Raw genomic sequence first — 18,378 nt, forward strand, 5'->3', positions numbered from 1 at the left:
CTTTTTCAATATTCCTCTGGCTATTCAGGGTCTTCTCTGGTTCTATACAAATTTTAGGATTGATTGTTCCAGCGTTCTGAAAAATGTTGATGGTATTTTGATAGGGATTGCATCAAATGTGTATATTGCTTTGGGTAGCATAGACATTTGAACAATATTTGTTCTTCCAATCCATGAGCATGGAATGTTTTTCCATTTCTTGTGTCTTTTTCAATTTATTTCATAAGTGTTCTATAGTTTTCAGAGTACAGACCCTTTACCTCTTTGGTTAGGTTTATTCATAGGTATCTTATGTTTTTTTGTACAATTGTAAATGGGATTAATTCCTTAATTTCTTTTTCTTCTGCTTCATTGTCAGTGTATAGAAATGCAACTGATTTCTGGGCATTGATTTTATATCCTGTGACATTGCTGAATTGCTGTGTCAGTCCTAGCAATTTTTTGGTGGAGTCTTTGGGTTTTCCACATAAAGTATCATGCCATCTGCCAAGAGTGGAAGTTTGACTTCTTCTTTGTCAAATTGAGCCTTTTATTTCTTTTTGTTGTCTGATTGCTGAGTCTAGAACTTCTAATACTATACTGGACAACAGTGGTGAGAGTGGACATCCCTGTCCTGTTCCTGACCCTAGGGAAAAGGCTTTCAGTTCTTCCCAGTTGAGGATAATATTCGCTGTGGGTCTTTCATATCCAGCTCCCAGGTGAGTCCAATGTTGCAGATCCATGGACCAAACTCTGAGTTTAAGGCATTACAAATTGTACCAAGTAGATTAGTATTAAAAACTGAATGACTTTCTTAGGTCTCAAAACTTTGAGTTGGCTCAAAGCATTTGATTTTGGGTCTGAGTACTAAAACTACCAATGTACTTTTACATTTTATTTATTATTATACTTTATTACTAAAATTCTGACAAAATAGAAGTAAGTCAACATTTTAACTTTCACCCATATACAACTTTCAACACAGATGGACCCAGCTGACTCACCAGCATCACCCAGATGGGCCTGAGCACTGTTCAAACAGTGAGGATGAATAATAGTAAACTTGGTGGAGATGGTTGGGAGGGTAGGGCTATTTATACATGTTGATTTAGGAACTTGCTCTTTGTCCCATGGTGAATGGTATTTTGTTACATAGTCACAGCATTTAGCCTTCATTGACATCTAGTTTTAAAACACCATCATGTCATGCATTATTGATCCCAGTTCCCCTCAAGGCCTGGGTTATCTCTTTTTTTTATTTCTTGGGCTATAAAGAGATTGTGGTGATGGTGAAGTGAAAGAGAGCATCAGCTCCTCCCAAACCCTATTAGAGAGCTGTGTTACTCTCTAACAGCTGCAGCTGTTCTTATGTCCCCTAAGAACATACTTAGGGGAGCACAGAACAAGGTACATAATTTATATGGCCCAGTGTAAAATGAAAATTCGGGACCTTTTTTTCAAAATTATTAAGAATTTCCACACTGCAACAGCAAAGCATTAAAACAAGAGCCAGAGAGGAGCACCTGGGTGGGTCTGTCAGTTAAGCATCTGCTTTCAGCTCAGGTCATGATCTCAGGGTCCTGGGATGGAGCTCCACTTCAGCCTCCATGCTCAGCAGGGAATCTGATTCTTCCTCTTCCACTGATCATCCCCACCCTGCCTTCATGTGCACTCTTGTGTGTGCGCTCTCTCTCTGTTTAAATTAAATTAAATTATTAAATTAAAAAGTTTAAAAAGTGCCAGATCCTTCTAAGGTCATATGCTCATGAAGCCAACTCTGTGCAGAAAGACTCTGACATAATTAAAAACCCATGAATTAGGATACTAACCAGACCCTCTCACTCCCTTTCCTCCTCTTTCCCCCTCTCAAAACATATGTCCAAAAAGAATAGCTATGATGACAATGGTAGTGTCATCATTGATAAAAATGTGACCCTGTCTTGGGAAAAACTGAGAGCGCTTCCCCTAAGGTCAGGAACAAGACAGGGGTGCCTACTCTCACTACTATTGTCCAGCATAGTACTAGAAGTCCTAGCTTTAGCTATCAGAAAACAAAAAGAAATAACAGGGATCCAAATTGGCATGTAACAGTCAAACTTTCACTCTTCATGGACAAAATGATACTCCCAACCGTTTCCACCAAGTTTACTATTATTCATCCTCACTGTTTGATCAGTGCTCAGGTCCATCTGGGCGATCTGGCTCTTAAATCCTTCAGGTGATTCTGATGCCTGGCAAAGTTTGAGAACCACTGCTAGAAAGTAATGGTAGTAGTGATGTAGGAAGACCTTTCAAATGGTTGGACATCTTAGTTTTGAATGCTTTGTTTTGTCAAGGACATCCCAATGTTAAATCAGATGTTTCATAAGGCAACACAACAGTTCTAACTTTGAAAGAAACCTTGATACTCTGAGACTTATTTAACTGTTAGTTGAAATTTGTTTTTATTTTTGAGGGAGATTTGAACAAGGAAAGTGGATAGAAAGAAATGAAATGATCGAAAACATAAAGTGAATGAAATGTTCTGGAGTTAATGAACCCAGAGGAGTGAGGAGTGGAAGGAAAAGCATTTGATTTCCACTTTATTTCTATAAATAGCTAGACAGCCTTGTCTTTCAGGCTCACCTAGGACAGGAAAGATTTCTTTCACTCTTGCCCCAAAGTCATAAGCAGGGCCATTTGTTCTTCATTCAGAACTTCTTGAGAATCTATTACGATAGGTCTGGTATTGTGACAGACAGTGGGGTCTGGAGATGACCAAGGACCTCCATGATGCCAAAGAAGCTGCAGCCTTGTTGGAGAAAGTATATATTGATGTATTAATCAGCAATTATAAATCACTTTAAGTGTTAATGAAGACTGTGGGGATGCTAAGTAGGGATTCCCAAATGAAACTGGATCGAAGCTTACCTGGAGGTGATCACTTGCCAGTGCAGCCTTCAACCAACCATACAACCAGGAGAAGGGATGTGGGGGATGGCCAGTGCATTCTGAAAATGTAATAATGAATGACTTGCGGATAAGTCACATATAAATCTGAGCATTCTACGTGTACATCTTCAGTGCCTACTATGTGCAACATTGCTCTAGGCCTCAGGGATACTTCAGTAAGCAAAACACACAAAAATTTCTATTATGGAGCTTTATACTAGGTAGAATTGTATCTGAATAGATTGTATTACATCAATCAATTGTATTGATACATTCAATTGTATCTTGTATGTAGAGGAATACAGACAAAGACAATATAAGTTAATGTGATTTATTAGAAAGGTGGATAAATGGGAACTTGGGGTGTGGGCTGGTATAAGAATCCTGTATTGTCATTTTCCACAACAGGAATCTAGATTTTTAATGTCTTAAATTCAATTGTTAAGAAATAGCAGCATAGGGACGCTTGAGTGGTTCAGTTGATTAAGCGGCTGCCTTGGGCTCAGGTCATGATCTCAGGGTCTTGGGATGGAGCCCTGCGTCGCATTGGGCTCCCTGCTCAGAAGGAAGTCTGCTTCTCCCTCTCCTTCTGCTCTCCCCTCTGCTCATGCTCACTCCATCTCTCTCTCTAATAAATAAAATCATAAAAAATAGCAGTATAAATATGTTCTTTAGAAATATACAGGTTAATACCAAAAGAGATAGTTAAAAGATTTTGAAAAGGAAGATTCAGGAGTGAGGAAGACAGAGACTGCTATTGTTTAGTATAGGCCTTGTAGAAATTTAATGTTTCATTCATTCATTCATTCATTCATTCATTCACAAATACTTACAAAAACATTATAAGTGTGTGCCATCCCCTGTTGTGAGCATTTTGTGGTATTTAGAATCAGAGGCAGGGACCAGAAGGAAGAGAACCTGTCAGAGGATGACTGGTGCTATGGGTTCAAATGTAGGGGCCTGGGGTTGTTCTGGAGAGAGTGTGCTTGTGTATGGAGTAATTAAGACTGGCCTCACTGTGAATGACATTTGAATGAAAATGAGAAGTTTGGTGAGAGGGAAGAACTGTGTAGAAATCTGGAGCAGGGAACTTCCAGTGTGGGTAGAGCAGTGGCCCCTCACAACCCAAGCTGATGCTAAGAGGTGGAAAGGTCGAGACCAATGGGAACAGAGACCAGAGGTTAATGTCTATGGTGTGCAAGGAAGGCATTGTCCTTCAAGGACTCTGGCTTTTATTCTGTGTAATACAGGCAGCCAGTGAACTTTGCCTGTGGAGTAATACCCTATTGTCTTTAAAAAGAGACTTATAGACCTCACTCTATAAATATTGATTTTAAATGAACAGAATTGACCATATGCCACTTTTTCTTTACAATCATTTGAGAGGGGAAAGTATTATCAGTGGTAACACACACACACAGATTTGAATGCAAAGAAATGAAAATAAAGCTACAGAACAAACTAGTGATGATTCAGAGCAAGACCCCTAATACCTCCCAAATGGGGCCAGAATCTTAGCATTCTGATAACACAGGCAGAGTCTGAGTAACTGGAGTTGCCTTTCATTCATGCACCCACCCCATCCATCCATCCTTTCTTCCATCCATCTGATCATTAGGAATTCTGAGAGCCTGGTGTCATCCAGGCACAAATGTGAGTAAGCATGTTCTCGCCTAGCTTAGGGCTTGCAGGTGGATGCATATGGAAGCACCTGGAGAAAGTGGCACATAGACGGTATCTGGCCCAGACAGTGGAATATTGTGCAGCAGGCACCATCGGGCAGAGATGGTATTTTCATCACAACAGATTGTTATGTGGTACTGAAGCAGCAGCTTTCACATTGCTTCGAAATATGCCTTCCAAGCCTATTCACAGCCTTTGCCTTTATTCCATGATCACCAAGCAATTTTCTGATATCTAATTTCGTTTGCAGGCACATTGATCATGAGACAAGGTGCACAGGATAGTGGTAAAACATCAACAGCACTCTCATTGTAAATGAACAGAGCTTCTCCTGTTAATGGAGTTTATGTGATTCCATTCCCTGAGCTCCTTATCAACCTTGAATGGACTGATAAAATTTCTGAACCTTGAAGTTTGAGGAATGGATCTTTGCCAACAAACGTGCTTTGAATGGCTAAGTGTCTAAAGTGCAGGGGCTCTGGAATGCTCCTCCAGAAATATCCCGTCTGTCTTCCCCACTGTGAGTACAAATGTACAAGTGGATACCTGCAGCTGCAAATGTGATGCTGACAGTCACATAAGGACACAGCACAATAATAACCAGTGCTATATCCCACAAAATGGCCTATCTGAAGAAAAGGCTAAAATATCCCAAACTTCAACATAGAGCTATGCAGAGATCATAGGTGAGGTCTAGATGCAATCTCTAATAGTATGTACATAGCTGATAGTCAATAAATGAATGAATGAATTAGTATAAGGGGTCCAATTTATCTGTTTTAAAGAGGAAGACAATTCTTTATATTTTTCTTTAAGAACCTTTCCTATTTTTATGGTGTCCACCACCAATTAACATGCATTTTACTATGTTCCTTATTCAACGAAGGAATTTTAATTGCATGTTTCTGTAGGTAAGTGAACATAAAACAATCAATCATTATGTTAGCTTTGTTGTGAGAAAGAACGCAGGACCTGGAGTCAAGAGACAGGATTTTACTCTGTGTTGCTGTGACCACGTTTCTTTACTTTTCAGGAAATAGTATTACTGAGGATAATATGAATAATTTGGGCTCCAAAGTCTTAAATTCCAAGTTGCAACTTTTTTCCCCCTCAAATATTGATATATTTGTTTGAGAGAGAGAGAGAGAGAGAGCAAGCGAGCATGCATGAGTGGTGAGGGAGGCGGTGAGGGTGGGGGAGGGCAGGGAGAGAAGCAGACTCCTTGATGAGCCGCGAGCCCCCACATAGGCTCACTCTCAACACTTTGAGATCAGGACCGGAACAAAAATCCAGAGCCAGTTGCTTAACCAACTGAACCACCCAGGGGGCCCTCCTCCTTGCAACTTTAAAAGAAGTATTTATTTACCTCTTGCTCCCTCTGCTGGATGATTTGCTTTGTGCTTTGCTCTTATAATGAGTATATTGTGTAGCTGAGATTTTTTTTCTTTTATTTAAAAAAACAGTACAGACTACAAAATAGGAGAATTAAAACTGGGTGATGGGCACTGAGGTGGGCACTTGACGGGATGAGCACTGGGTGTTATTCTATATGTTGGCATATTGAACACCAATAAAAAATAAATTTATAAAAAAAATAAAGGGGAAAGGAGAAAAAAATGAGTGGGAAATATCAGAAAGGGAGACAGAGCATGAAAGACTCCTAACTCTGGGAGACGAACTAAGGGTGGTGGAAGGGGAGGTGGGCAGGGGGTGGGGGTGACTGGGTGACAGGCACTGAGGTGGGCACTTGACGAGATGAGCACTGGGTGTTATTCTATATGTTGGCAAATTGAACACCAATAAAAAATAAATTTATAAAAAAATAAAAAATAAAAATTCCCAAGCTTATATTGAACTATACTTAGACCTTAGAAATCCTTTAACTCGGTGGTTCCTGTCATTAAGCTGCACACTGGCATCTCCACAGAGCTTGACGTCATAGGCTAAGGATATAATTCAGGATTTTACTGTGTTCAGTGTTTTTGTTTTGTTTTGTTTTGTTTTGTCCTGGAGGCTGGCATTTAACTACAGTGTTTTCAAATTTGAGAAACCAGAAGCTATGATTCTAGGGACCATTGCCTTAAATCATCAGGGACATTTTAAGGAATGTATCAAAATATTGAACTAGCTAGCTCAGGGTATGGGTTTCATATTTCTCCTGACTTGATCCTTTGAATAAGTCTATTAGGAAGTTGCCTTCAAGATCCTACCAAGTTCTTTAAAGATTATTGTGTGACTGAGTTGCTGTGCTACCCATCTCCTTTCACTGTTATTTTACTTCAGATAACTCAGATTGCTTCTTATAACTCTTATGGTTTTTGTAGGTAACAGAGCCCTGAAAAATGGGCCCACAGGCATGATTGCCTAGGCTGTGGTTAAGAAATCCAGATCCACATTGATTCTGTTGTGAAACTCAGATATATTGAGTCCATGTTCTAATTTGCTTAATATTCAGACCTTTTATTTTATTTACTTTTATTTTTAATATATTTTTTAAAGATTTTATTTATTTATTCATGATAGACATAGAGAGAGAGGCAGAGACACAGGCAGAGGGAGAAGCAGGCTCCATGCAGTGATTCCGATGTGGGACTCGATCCTGGGACTGCAGGATCGCACCCTGGGCCAAAGGCAGGCGCCAAACCGCTGAGCCACCCAGGGATCCCCTATTCAGACCTTTTAAATGTTGCTTCCCAGATTCTCTTTTTTTCCCAAATCAGAGGTCCCTGCCCTATTCACAGTTGGTCTTTGGCACTGTCTGCATCTGTCCTGGCCCAAGTCCTCATCTGCTCTGGGTCTGCCTGGCACAGTCTCCACTGCAGTCCCACGGTCATGGCCAGGGAGGTTTTTTTTTACCTACTGGCCAACGTTCCTGTTCTTGTAGAGCCTCAGAGAGTGAGGCAATGCTGAGATCAGGATTTTTTTTTTTTAATATCTTTTACAGATTTTATTTATTTATTTGACAGAGAACACACAAGAAGGGGGAACAGCAAAATGAGAGGCAGAGGGAGAAGCAGGTTCCCCGCTGAGTAGGGAGCCCTACGTGGAGCTGGATCCCAGGACCCTGCTGTGTGAATATTGATCCTTGTCCAACCTGAGAGCCCTGCTCAGAAAAAAGAATATGTTCAGGCCTACGTTGCCTCGATGGTCAGCAGGGGGCGCACTTGCACTGCTCTGAAAAAGGCTACCGCACCCTTTCCGAGGCTCCTGGGGGGAAGGGCGGGAGAACCCAAGCTTGTGAGTCACCATTCTCATCCTTCCCACTCTGTGCAAATTGGCATTTTGCAAAGAACAGCATTGCTCATTGGTGAGCAACAGTTGACCAGTCAACCTGAAAAACATTTGGGAAACTACAACTTCAAAAGTAAAAAACGAAAGACTTCTTTGATATTATTTTTGCCGCAAGCATGAATTACCTGGGGGAAAGAGCAGATGCTTTTCAGTCTCTTAAGTTATTACACCAGCCCTAAATTATTCAGGTATTCTTTAAGTTAGTCGTGTTCAGGTTTAGGAGTGTGCAAAGGGTCAGAAGCGATCTCAACTGTCAGGAAGGTTGCCTCCTTTTCCTGGCAGACATATGTTGTTAGAGTTGGGCCTGTTTCTGCTGTAATTTCAACTCATTTTCTCCTGGCCTAATGTCTACAGATGAGGCTGGCAGATTTTCTTCTGTAAAGGCCAGATGGTAAATATTTTAAGCTTCGTGGGCCAGAGAAAAACTCAGTTGTAACCACTCGGCTCTGCTGCTGTCCCCCAAAGCAGCCTTATACAATATGTAAACAAGTGGGTGTGGCTGTGTACTAATGAGACTTTATTTATAACTTGGCCAACCTATAGGCATCTATAGATACTTTAAAACGAGTTCATATCTTTCATATATCTGTTATTTTACATTCTTCTAAGTGCAAACTCTTCTAATGAACAAGAGAATAATTAGGATTTTTTTAAAAAAACGTTTTATTTAAATTCCAGTTCATTAACATACACTGTAATATCAGTTTCAGGAACAAGAGAATAATCAAATCCGAATGCCTGCTGTCTGGTTCTACTCCTGTTTAGAATTGATGCCTGGTCCCCCTTACAACATTCGTGAACAGTGTTCATTGCCCTCTACTTGGAAAGCTTAGATTTGTTTTTCCTGTAAGCAAGGCAGTGCCCCAAAGAGCAGAGAAGGTGATAAAAGTCCACAGAATTTTGTAAGAAGATAATACAATAATTTAGAAACCAGCAATGCTGGATTCATGAACTCTTAATCTTTTCATCTGTCACACCATTTAATCCACATTTTAAAAAGAAAGATGCCACAGTATAAAATAACAGGAACCAACTGGCCTGAAAGATCCCAGGAAAATCTGGTTTAAGGTTTTTCTAGGAGTTGAGCCAAGAACATTTTTCTTTCTGCCTTTTGATCCGTTGAAAGATACACAAGCTACTGGGATGCTTTGAGGACACCGATGCCAATATGGAAATAAACTCTGACAAGTTGTTTTGCGGAGGGAGCCAGCACTCAGAGAAGGGATCATTGTAAGGTTAGGAACTGGAGCTTTTGGGTCTACTGCCTTATCTCAAACCCGTCCTTGTACTCTTTCTGTGAATGGATTCTGTCTCTCTCGAGTTTGAGGTAGAGAGGTAACAGGATTGCTGCCTGGGATCTCAGTCCTCTTCACCTCTGCTTAAGCTCCCCCTGCCCCTCCTGGCTTCAGATAGTGGAGGCTACCTACCTGTCTCCCTCCCTGTAAAGAAACCTTCATCAGGAGCCACTACAGAGGGGAAGCTGGAGGGCATGAAGAGCTGAGAAGCTTTTATATCAAGATGACTTTATGTAAATACATAAATGTCAGAGGTTACTTCAAGGCACTGACACAAAGCTGGAGGCAGGAAATGAGTATCTGAGAAGCCTCCAAGCTTCCCCCTCTCGTGGGATCCACACCAGCACAGGAGCACTTTCTAGGTATCTTTTGGATCCTTTAAGTGGTAGAGCCACTTAGAAAGTTTTATTTCTAGAGGATTATGGGAATGGGCTCTGAATTCTCCCCCTTACATGCTTCTGGTGGGTGAGGTGGGGGAGGACCCAATTCCAAACACTACCAGGAAGAAACTGGCACAGCATATTTGTGTATCAAAGGCTTGAACTCAGCTCCTGACCCTACCCTCCATCATTCCCCCACTTCAGGTCTTCTGTGGGTTCCTCCCAACCCACCTGCCCATTGTCTGGGCCCCATATGGGTGTCTGACATGCCCAGAGGTGCAGGCTCCCAGTTTCCTTCTGCCAGTTGCTGGAAGACATTGCAGGCACCTTTCTGGAGGCTGTGGTTTTAACCCTTTGTGGGCTGTAAAAATAGTTAGCAGGCCTGTGGTTGTCCCTGGAGGACTTATTTCTGCTTCCTATGTTGGAGGAGAGAACAGACTCTGGACATCTACTATTTGAAGACAGCCTCAGTATGGTCTGAACAGAATCTAGTCCCAGTCACTCTGAGCTCTGGCTGGCCCAGGAACAGTGTGGCTGGGGTGGAAGAGGGAAGACTTGAGTGCTGTCATCTCTCCCTTGCCTATTGGCCCTAGGTGCATTCATACTAGAGGTGGGGGCAAAGGAGGAAGACAGATGATGATGCCTTGTCTCCTGTGCAGAGGCTTCTTCCAGAATTTCTAACCACCTAACATTGTAGAGGGAAGAAGAGAGTGGCAGAGTGTGAAATGGAATTACCCATGTCTACATACCATGGCTCAGCGCCTTGTCCATGCAGTAATGATTAAAAGTGCTACCTCCTCCCCCAGAGCTGCCAGCCCATAGGTATGTAACCCCTCCCAACTCAGCATTGTAGCAAGTGTAGTTTGTAAACTTTTAGGTGATCATTATCCTTGTGTGTATGCTAGCCTATTCTTTGAATAACTGAAAGAGAAATACATTTAGATTTTCCATGGCTTCCCCAAACAGTTGAATTAATGAGTTTTCTTGGAATGCCCTTTTTTGGTCTGCCAGCTGATTATTATTTTCAGAGGACACTAATGACAACCCAGGCGTGATGTCTACAAAGCCCTACATTAAGGCAGCTTGCATTGCAAACCTGCCATTCAGGTAATGACTGCTGCCCTCTGGAAAAACAAGCTGGGCCTCATGAAGGAAGGCCATGTGGATACTTGAGAAGGGTGTGAGGCCCAGTCATAGGTGTTGACTTGTTGGAAATGGGCAGAAGGGTCATGGATGATTTTAAGAAGTTTTTGTTGAGTGCGGAAGAAAATTTCAAGAGGATAGAAAGAGCTTTACTGGAGAGACATTCTTTCTTTTTGTTTCTCAGCTCAATTTCCTTATCATAACAGCAGCAAACGTGTAATTATTATGACTACTTACTATGATTATGGGTGACAGGAATTACAGTTGGGCAAAGGGACGGTTTTGTATATTTTAATTTCCTTCTCAGAAGTTCTGACTTCATGAACTTCCTTATTTTGTCTTCCTAATAGTGCCTGGTTTCATAGTAGACATATGTTAGAAGCTTAATAAATACTTCCTGACTGGTTCTTAGTTCCAGCTCATACATGAATTTCTTGAAAACAAAGAATGATAAAAATTTTTATTTTTTTAATAATAAATTTATTTTTTATTGGTGTTCAATTTGCCAACATACAGAATAACACCGAGTGCTCATCCTGTCAAGTGCCCCCCTCATTGCCCGTCACCCATTCACCCCCACCCCCGCACTCTCCTCCCCTTCCACCACCCCTAGTTCGTTTCCCAGAGTTAGGAGTCTTTATGTTCTGTCTCCCTTTCTGATATTTCCTACCCATTTCTTCTCTCTTCCCTTCTATTCCCTTTCACTATTATTTATATTCCCCAAATGAATGAGAACATATAATGTTTGTCCTTCTCCGATTTGGCTCATTTCACTCAGCATAATACCCTCCAGTTCCATCCATGTTGAAGCAAATGGTGGGTATTTGTTATTTCTAATGGCTGAGTAATATTCCACTGTATACATAAACCACATCTTCTTTATCCAAAGAATGATAAAATTAATAACAATAATGAAAGCATCCAGTTCAAACTGGTTTAGGCTTTTTTAAAAAAGATTTTATTTATTTATTCATGAGAGACACACAGAGAGAGGCACAGATACAGACAGAGGGAGAAACAGCCTCCCTGAAGAGAGCCTGATGTGGGTCTAAATCCCAGGACCCCGGGATCACGACCTGAGCTGAAGGCAGATGCTCAACTGCTGAGCCACCCAGGCATCCCAGAATCTGCAATTTTAATTATATATATATATATATATATATATATATATATATATATAAGCATATTAAAATTTCAGAAGCACTGATATACATATAAGACTTGGGATTAGATGTTGACCCCCAAATAACTGCTTCCCAGAATGTTGGAAATGATAAATAGAAAATTTCATAATATGCTTTTGTGATGACACTCTAGATAAAATATTTCCAATTAATGACTCTCGAACATATTTTGTGTAACTATGGCTCATCCATCATTACCATCTTCTCTTAGTCCTTTTTCTTGCTTAGTCTCTGACTGTATGGGAGATATAACTTTGATAGAAGTGAGTGTAAGATCTAACTGGACAGACTAAGAGGTGGGGTCCTCTAAGTTTTGGAACTTGATAAGCCCTTTCTTGGTATTGACCTCTATGTACAGAGGATTGAATGCTTTGATGTTTGGGTAATGGGAGAGTAGCTTTTAGTCATAAAAGTCTATCCCTCTCTAGTGTGTATTTCTGACTCTTTTGTATTCTAGTATAATGTACATTCAGATTTCATGGTACATTCTGGACTCTTACCTTATATAAAAAACATCAGTGGGGATCTCTGGGTGGCCCAGCAGTTTGGCACCTGCCTTAAGCCCAGGGCATGATCTTGGAGACCCGGGATCAAGTCCCACATCGGGCTTTCTGCATGGAGCCTGCTTCTCCCTCTGCCTGTGTCTCTGCCTCTCTCTCTCTGTCCAAGTAAAATCTTAAAAAAAAAATCTGCAAGAGTTCATCAAAACATGTTGCCTGCATTAAAGTTTTATATAACTCTTTAGCAACCATTTTTTGACTTTGCGTGATACAATAAAAAGATCAAGTACACTGGGTACAAATTCTGGTTCTACCATTTTTAGCTATATGACCATTAGTTCATTTAGCCCCAATTTCCTCAGCCTAGAATGAGGCTAATACTACCTTGCTGGGTTGTGACAAATGTTAAATGAAATTGTGAATGCAAAGGTCACAATTTTTATTATTGTTAAAATAAGAATAGTTGTTGAAATTTCTTCTAATACATATGTGTACATATGTCACACTCATGAGTTTACATTGTGTATGCATACTTAAAAATTAGTATAAATTGACATATAGTCTTTATTCAATGACTCATAATTTTATTAGGTGGTTTCTAATTTAAATTTTAAATAGAAGTTTTGGTGCATAGGACAGTCCATGTACTGGTATAACAAACACATACACAAACACATATACTCAGAGTTCTTCAGTAAAACTCCTAAGTCTGTTTATATTAGATCATGAAGTATGTCAGAAGCACTGTCATCTTTTCCTTTTTGCATGATCTCACTGCAAATATATTTTAGAAATTCTAATCCTCTTCAGAAGGAAGGTGACATATAGATGTTGTGATAGAATAAATGAGATGGGGATGAGTCACCCACATGGGAATGATCTCAGTCATGTAGTAAGGCAGAGAAACCAATGTTGTTATGGTACACAAATAACCAACAGAACACTTCAGAGGGTATATATAAACACCCAAAATCCTGAAAGTATTTATTGATATGAGAGTATAGCATAGTAAAGCATATCTAGAACAAATGGACAATATATAAGGGTCTTAATGACTTAAAAACTTAAACATTATAACTAAGAGCTACCTGATAATTATGATCATTTTAACCCATAAAAGGCCTTATAGTTTCTAGGTGAAGGAGAACTTCACTTACCTATATTGAAAACAGATCAGCAGTGAAGTTTTTTATCTGTGTGATACTGTTAGCATATTTATAGAGAAGCTGTTAATGTCCCTGGAATCAGGAACTTAAAGACAAAAGGAACCAAAAGTCAAAAGGAATCAAAACTCAATGAGAAGAAGAAGGAGAATTTACCTGGGCATCCCAGCATGCTCGAGTGAAGAGCAGGGGATGTCTCTCCATTCTGGGTTGGAGTTATAGTGCTTGGTCCTCATTTGTGAAGAGGCAGGGAGGAGAGCTCTAAACAAACATACATGGCTTTACTCCCTGCTGTCTCTGAAGAGTGAGGATCTTGACTTTTCTCTTGGATACTTTGGTGCTTCATCTATGGTTATTGGACCGGGACTTCCACAGAGATCCATTTCACTGTTAAAATGACTGAAATCCTGGTTGAAAGGTTTGGTGGGAGACTTTTCTTTTTAATAGGCTTAAACCAGCTATTGTCACTGAGCAAATAATAGACTCTTATTTTAAATACTCTATTTTGTTATCCATGGTTATATGAAAAACTATTCCCAAACTTATTAGCTTAAAACAACCACTATTTTATTTGTTCATAGTTTTGTGGATCAGAATTTCAGATTCAGAATGTCGGGGATGGCTTATCTCTGCTCCATGATGCTTGGGGCCTCAGCCTGTTTGGCTTAAATGGCTGGGAACTGGCTGCAATGGCTAGAACAGAGTCATGTGTCTGGAACTTCAGTTATGGCTGTTGGCTGGATTCCTCAGTTTTCCATGTGGCCTCTCTGTTAGGCTAGCTTAGACTTCCTCACAGCAGGGTAGGCTCAGAGTAAATGAACTTCTCATATGGCAGCTGGCTTCCTAGAGGGAACATTCTAAGAAGATATAAGCCCCAGTGTGTAAGCATTTATTAAGCTTCTGCTGGTGTCTTGCTTGCTGATGTTTTGTTGGCAAAATCAAGTCATTTGGTCAAGCTCAGAGTCTATGTGGGAAAGACTACAGAAAGGCTTGAGACCTGGTGGTGTGGGTTCACTGGGGCTACCAGTATCTACTACAGAAAGAAAATTTTGCTATTAATTAGTATCCATTTTCTATTGTGAAAGGATAGATAAGTGTATATTCAACTATGGTACAGAATTGCTTTATGTACATAAAATGTATTTTTAGAGTTACTTTTAATCCCAAAGAAATGATATGTTATATCATTTGACACAATGTAAACTTTAAAAAATCTCTAGTCTGGTAAAAATGAACTCTATTTACAAGCATTGGTTGGAAGCTCTTATTTTTCTATTAGCTGTCATTAATTCTTATGAGAATATTAAACTATTAGTAATATGGAAAATATACAAACAAATACAGAAGTACTTACCGAAGCTCCTGAAGTGGTAGGTTCTCAAATTTGGGTATATGTTGTAATAAGTTGGGGATCTTTCAACATATTGATGCCTGGTCCCAACTTTCAAAAACCACTATTTAATTGACCTATAATGCAGCCTGGCCATTAGAATCTTTAAATCTGCCCTGGAGATCCTGAAATGCAGCCAAGTTTGAGAACATCTGCTCTAAAGAAACTTTCTTGGACCTCTTTCTCTTACCATATTTTCCTATAGTCCTTTATCCCTTCTCAACTTTATAATCTCTGCCCCAACATACAATTGCTATATTCCTCAATAATGAATTTTTATAAGTTTAGTTCCCAATTTTACACATCATTAACAGGGTAGGTGTCAAAAAACATTAATGGAAAAATAAACATTTACTAAAGGCATGCATTTGATTGGATGAACACATATTAAGGGGATCTATCCACTCAACCATGTTATGGTACTATTGGACAATATGTTGCCATAAATATTAAATTCCAAAGTAATATTTTACATATCTCTGGGTTAGCCAACTATGTGTTTAGTTTGGTCTTAGGTAATGGAATAGGTGCCATTTACTTAGAATGTTTCTGGAATGAAAACAGTGTAACTCATTACCAAGTCCTTTATGTGGTTTGGGTGTGTATTGGTCAAAACCAAATACAAACGAAAACTTCTGTGGTTAGTAACTCGTCTAAACATGCAGGCACTAATCAATTTGTAATGGGTATTTTGAAATATTTTTGGGCTGATTTAGATACAGAGGAGAAGTTATTCTATGTTGCCTAGCACACAATTGTCTTTTTAAAAAAATATTTATTTATTTATTTATTTATTTATTTATTTATTTATTTATTTGAGAGACAGAGAGAGAGACAGAGTAGGGGCAGGGGTAGAGGAAGAAGAAAAGGGAGAGAATCTCCAGCAGAGTCCCTGCTGAGTATGGAGCCTGATGCAGGGCTTGATCTCATGATCCTGGGATCATAACCTGTGCTGAAACCAAGAGTTGGACGCTCATCCAGCTGAGCCACCAAGGTGCCCCACAATTGTCTTTTTATTCAGGCAAATGGTTTCATTTTCCTACTTGTCACTACTTGGTGAAATAGAGATGGTATGGCCTAAAAAAATTTATATATTGAAATCCCACCCCCCACAGGTGATGGTTTTAGTAGGTGAGGCATTTGGGAGGTGCTTAGGTCATGAGGGTAGAGCCCTTATGAATGAGTTTTCTTACAAAAGAGACCCCAGGATCTCCCTGACCTCTTCTGCCATTTGAGTGCACAAACTATGAATCAGGACAAGGGCCTTTACCAGAATACCAAGCTGGTGCCTAGATTTTTTTGAAGTTCCCAGCCATCAGAGCTGTGAGAAATAAGTTTCTGTTGCTTATAAGCCACTCAGTGTGTGATATGGATTAAGGTAAGAGCAAATTAATTCTTTATTAATAGGGTGACCAACTACTTCAGTTTGCCTGGGACTGAGGGGTTTCCTGGGCACACTGGGAATTGGTTACCTTAATTGATATGGTGAAAATTAGTAAGACTTTAAGGATATTTTAGCCCCTTGAATGAAAAATTATTCATATGTTATGATTTCCTATTACTAAATCATATATAAATTATGATGGTAAGTGAAGACTAGTGATTATTTTCTGGGATTAGTATTATAACTTTCCCTCCAGCTTATCACATTTTTTTGAACATACTTCAAAAAATTTTCCTAGCCATGCTCAAACTTCACCTTGAGAATATTTAATGCATAATTTCTAGATTTTAAGAAAAAGGTAATGTCTAAAGTTGCAGAATGAATTGGTGCTAAAGTGGAAAAAATTTAATTTTTAGACTTACCTTGAGACTCTAGTACCCTATTAACATAAGGAAGCTCTTGTAGTAAGATGAAATAGAAAAAGAGAGGGGGACGGAGCAAGATGGTGGAGGAGTAGGGTCCCCAAGTCACCTGTCCCCACCAACTTACCTAGTTAACTTTCTTTTTTCTTTTTTTTTTTTTTACTAATTTATTTATTTATTTATGATAGAGATAGACACACACAGAGAGAGGCAGAGACACAGGAGGAGGGAGAAGCAGGCTCCATGCTGGGAGCCCGATGTGGGAATCGATCCAGGGACTCCAGGATCACGCCCTGGGCCAAAGGCAAGCGCTAAGCCGCTGAGCCACCCAGGGATCCCCCCCTAGTTAACTTTCAAACCATCCTGAAAACCTACAAATTCGACCTGAGATTTAAAGAGAGAACAGCCAGAATGCCATAGAGAGAAGAGTTTTCGCTTCTAACAAGGTAGGAAGGCCGAAAAAAAAAAAAAAAAAGAATCAAGGAGGGAAGGGGCCTGAGAGGAGCCGGGCTAAGGCCGCCAGCGAAAGCCTCTGGTACAGGAGAGCCCAGCCCCGAAGAAGCAGGAACTTTAAAAAATCCCCGCCGGATTCTTCCTGGACGGAAAGGTGCTTAGCAGGGAAATTGGGCAGATTTGCCAGAGGGGCAGTGGAGCCTCCAGGTTCCCGGGGTCACTAACAGAGGAAGTGCACCCAGGGGAAGGCGCACCACCCACCGCCGGCTGATCTTGGTAAAGGGCTGGAGCGCGTGCTTGGCGGGGCCTCGGGGAGAAGCTGGTGGGTAGGCGGGGGCTCCTGCGGAGGGTCTGCACCCTGCTGCCTTTGGAAGCCACCCTCTCACCCCTCCCAGAACGCGATTCCAGCAGCACAGGTTCCAGATCCAGATCCCAGGGCGCTTAGCAGACACAGCCCAGAATCCTGTGCTGCCCCTGGGACAGGTGGAGGCGGGGAGGGCACAGGACAGCAAGGACTCTCCTGCTGCCAGGTGCCCCCAAGCTGTGCAGATCAGCACCCCTGCCCCAGAAGCACCTGGGCCAGTGTGGAGTGGGAGATGCAGTAGTAACTACGGGAAGCCGACTCCAGGGCTGGAGACCTGGCCGCCGCCAGTGGTGGTGCTCCTCCTTTTGTCACCCTGTGCCTGGGAGGGGTGGGGCCGCCAGGGAACAGGGGCCACATGGCGTCAACAGGGGGCAGGGCAGCACCCTCAGGTGCACACACCTGAGAATCAGCACAGCAGCCCCTGCCCCAGAAGACCAGCTGGAAGGACAGGGGAAGAGCAAGTTCTGGACCAAGCAGCGCTGGAAAGCACCAGGGGAAGTCGAGAGGTTTACAGTATATAGAACCAGAGGGTACCCCTCCTATTTCTTTTTCTTCCTTTTTCCAGTATAACTCGTTTTTATATCAGACTGTAAATTTCCAATTTTTTTCTCTTTTCCCACCTTAACTACAATATTTTACCACCTCTTCATTTTTAAGATTCTTCCTTTTTGACTTTCGTATTTCTACAATGACAGGTCCTAGATATTTTTTCCACTTCTAGATTCCCTTCGACATGCTCAACTTAATTTTGGGAGATATACAAGATATGTATGTGTGTGTGTGTGTGTGTGTTTTGTTTTCTCTGCCTCATTTTGT

The 18,378-nt window shown here is 40.8% G+C and overlaps 1 long non-coding RNA gene across 4 annotated transcripts in view; it reads left to right on the forward strand.

The window, feature by feature from the left end:
- The first annotated feature begins 3,005 nt into the window (after positions 1–3,005).
- The window catches only part of LOC144286576 (uncharacterized), an 80,844-nt gene continuing 65,471 nt past the window's right edge, over positions 3,006–18,378 (forward strand). For 2 of the 4 annotated variants that reach the window (XR_013354595.1, XR_013354597.1), the window contains exon 1: positions 3,007–3,086. This is a non-coding gene — a long non-coding RNA (uncharacterized LOC144286576). Of the gene's footprint in view, positions 3,087–18,378 lie in introns of all 4 variants that reach the window. The other 2 variants (XR_013354598.1, XR_013354596.1) reach the window with 2 other exon arrangements.

This window comes from Canis aureus, chromosome 16 (assembly GCF_053574225.1).
Source record: "Canis aureus isolate CA01 chromosome 16, VMU_Caureus_v.1.0, whole genome shotgun sequence".
NCBI classification, from domain to species: Eukaryota; Metazoa; Chordata; class Mammalia; order Carnivora; family Canidae; genus Canis; species Canis aureus.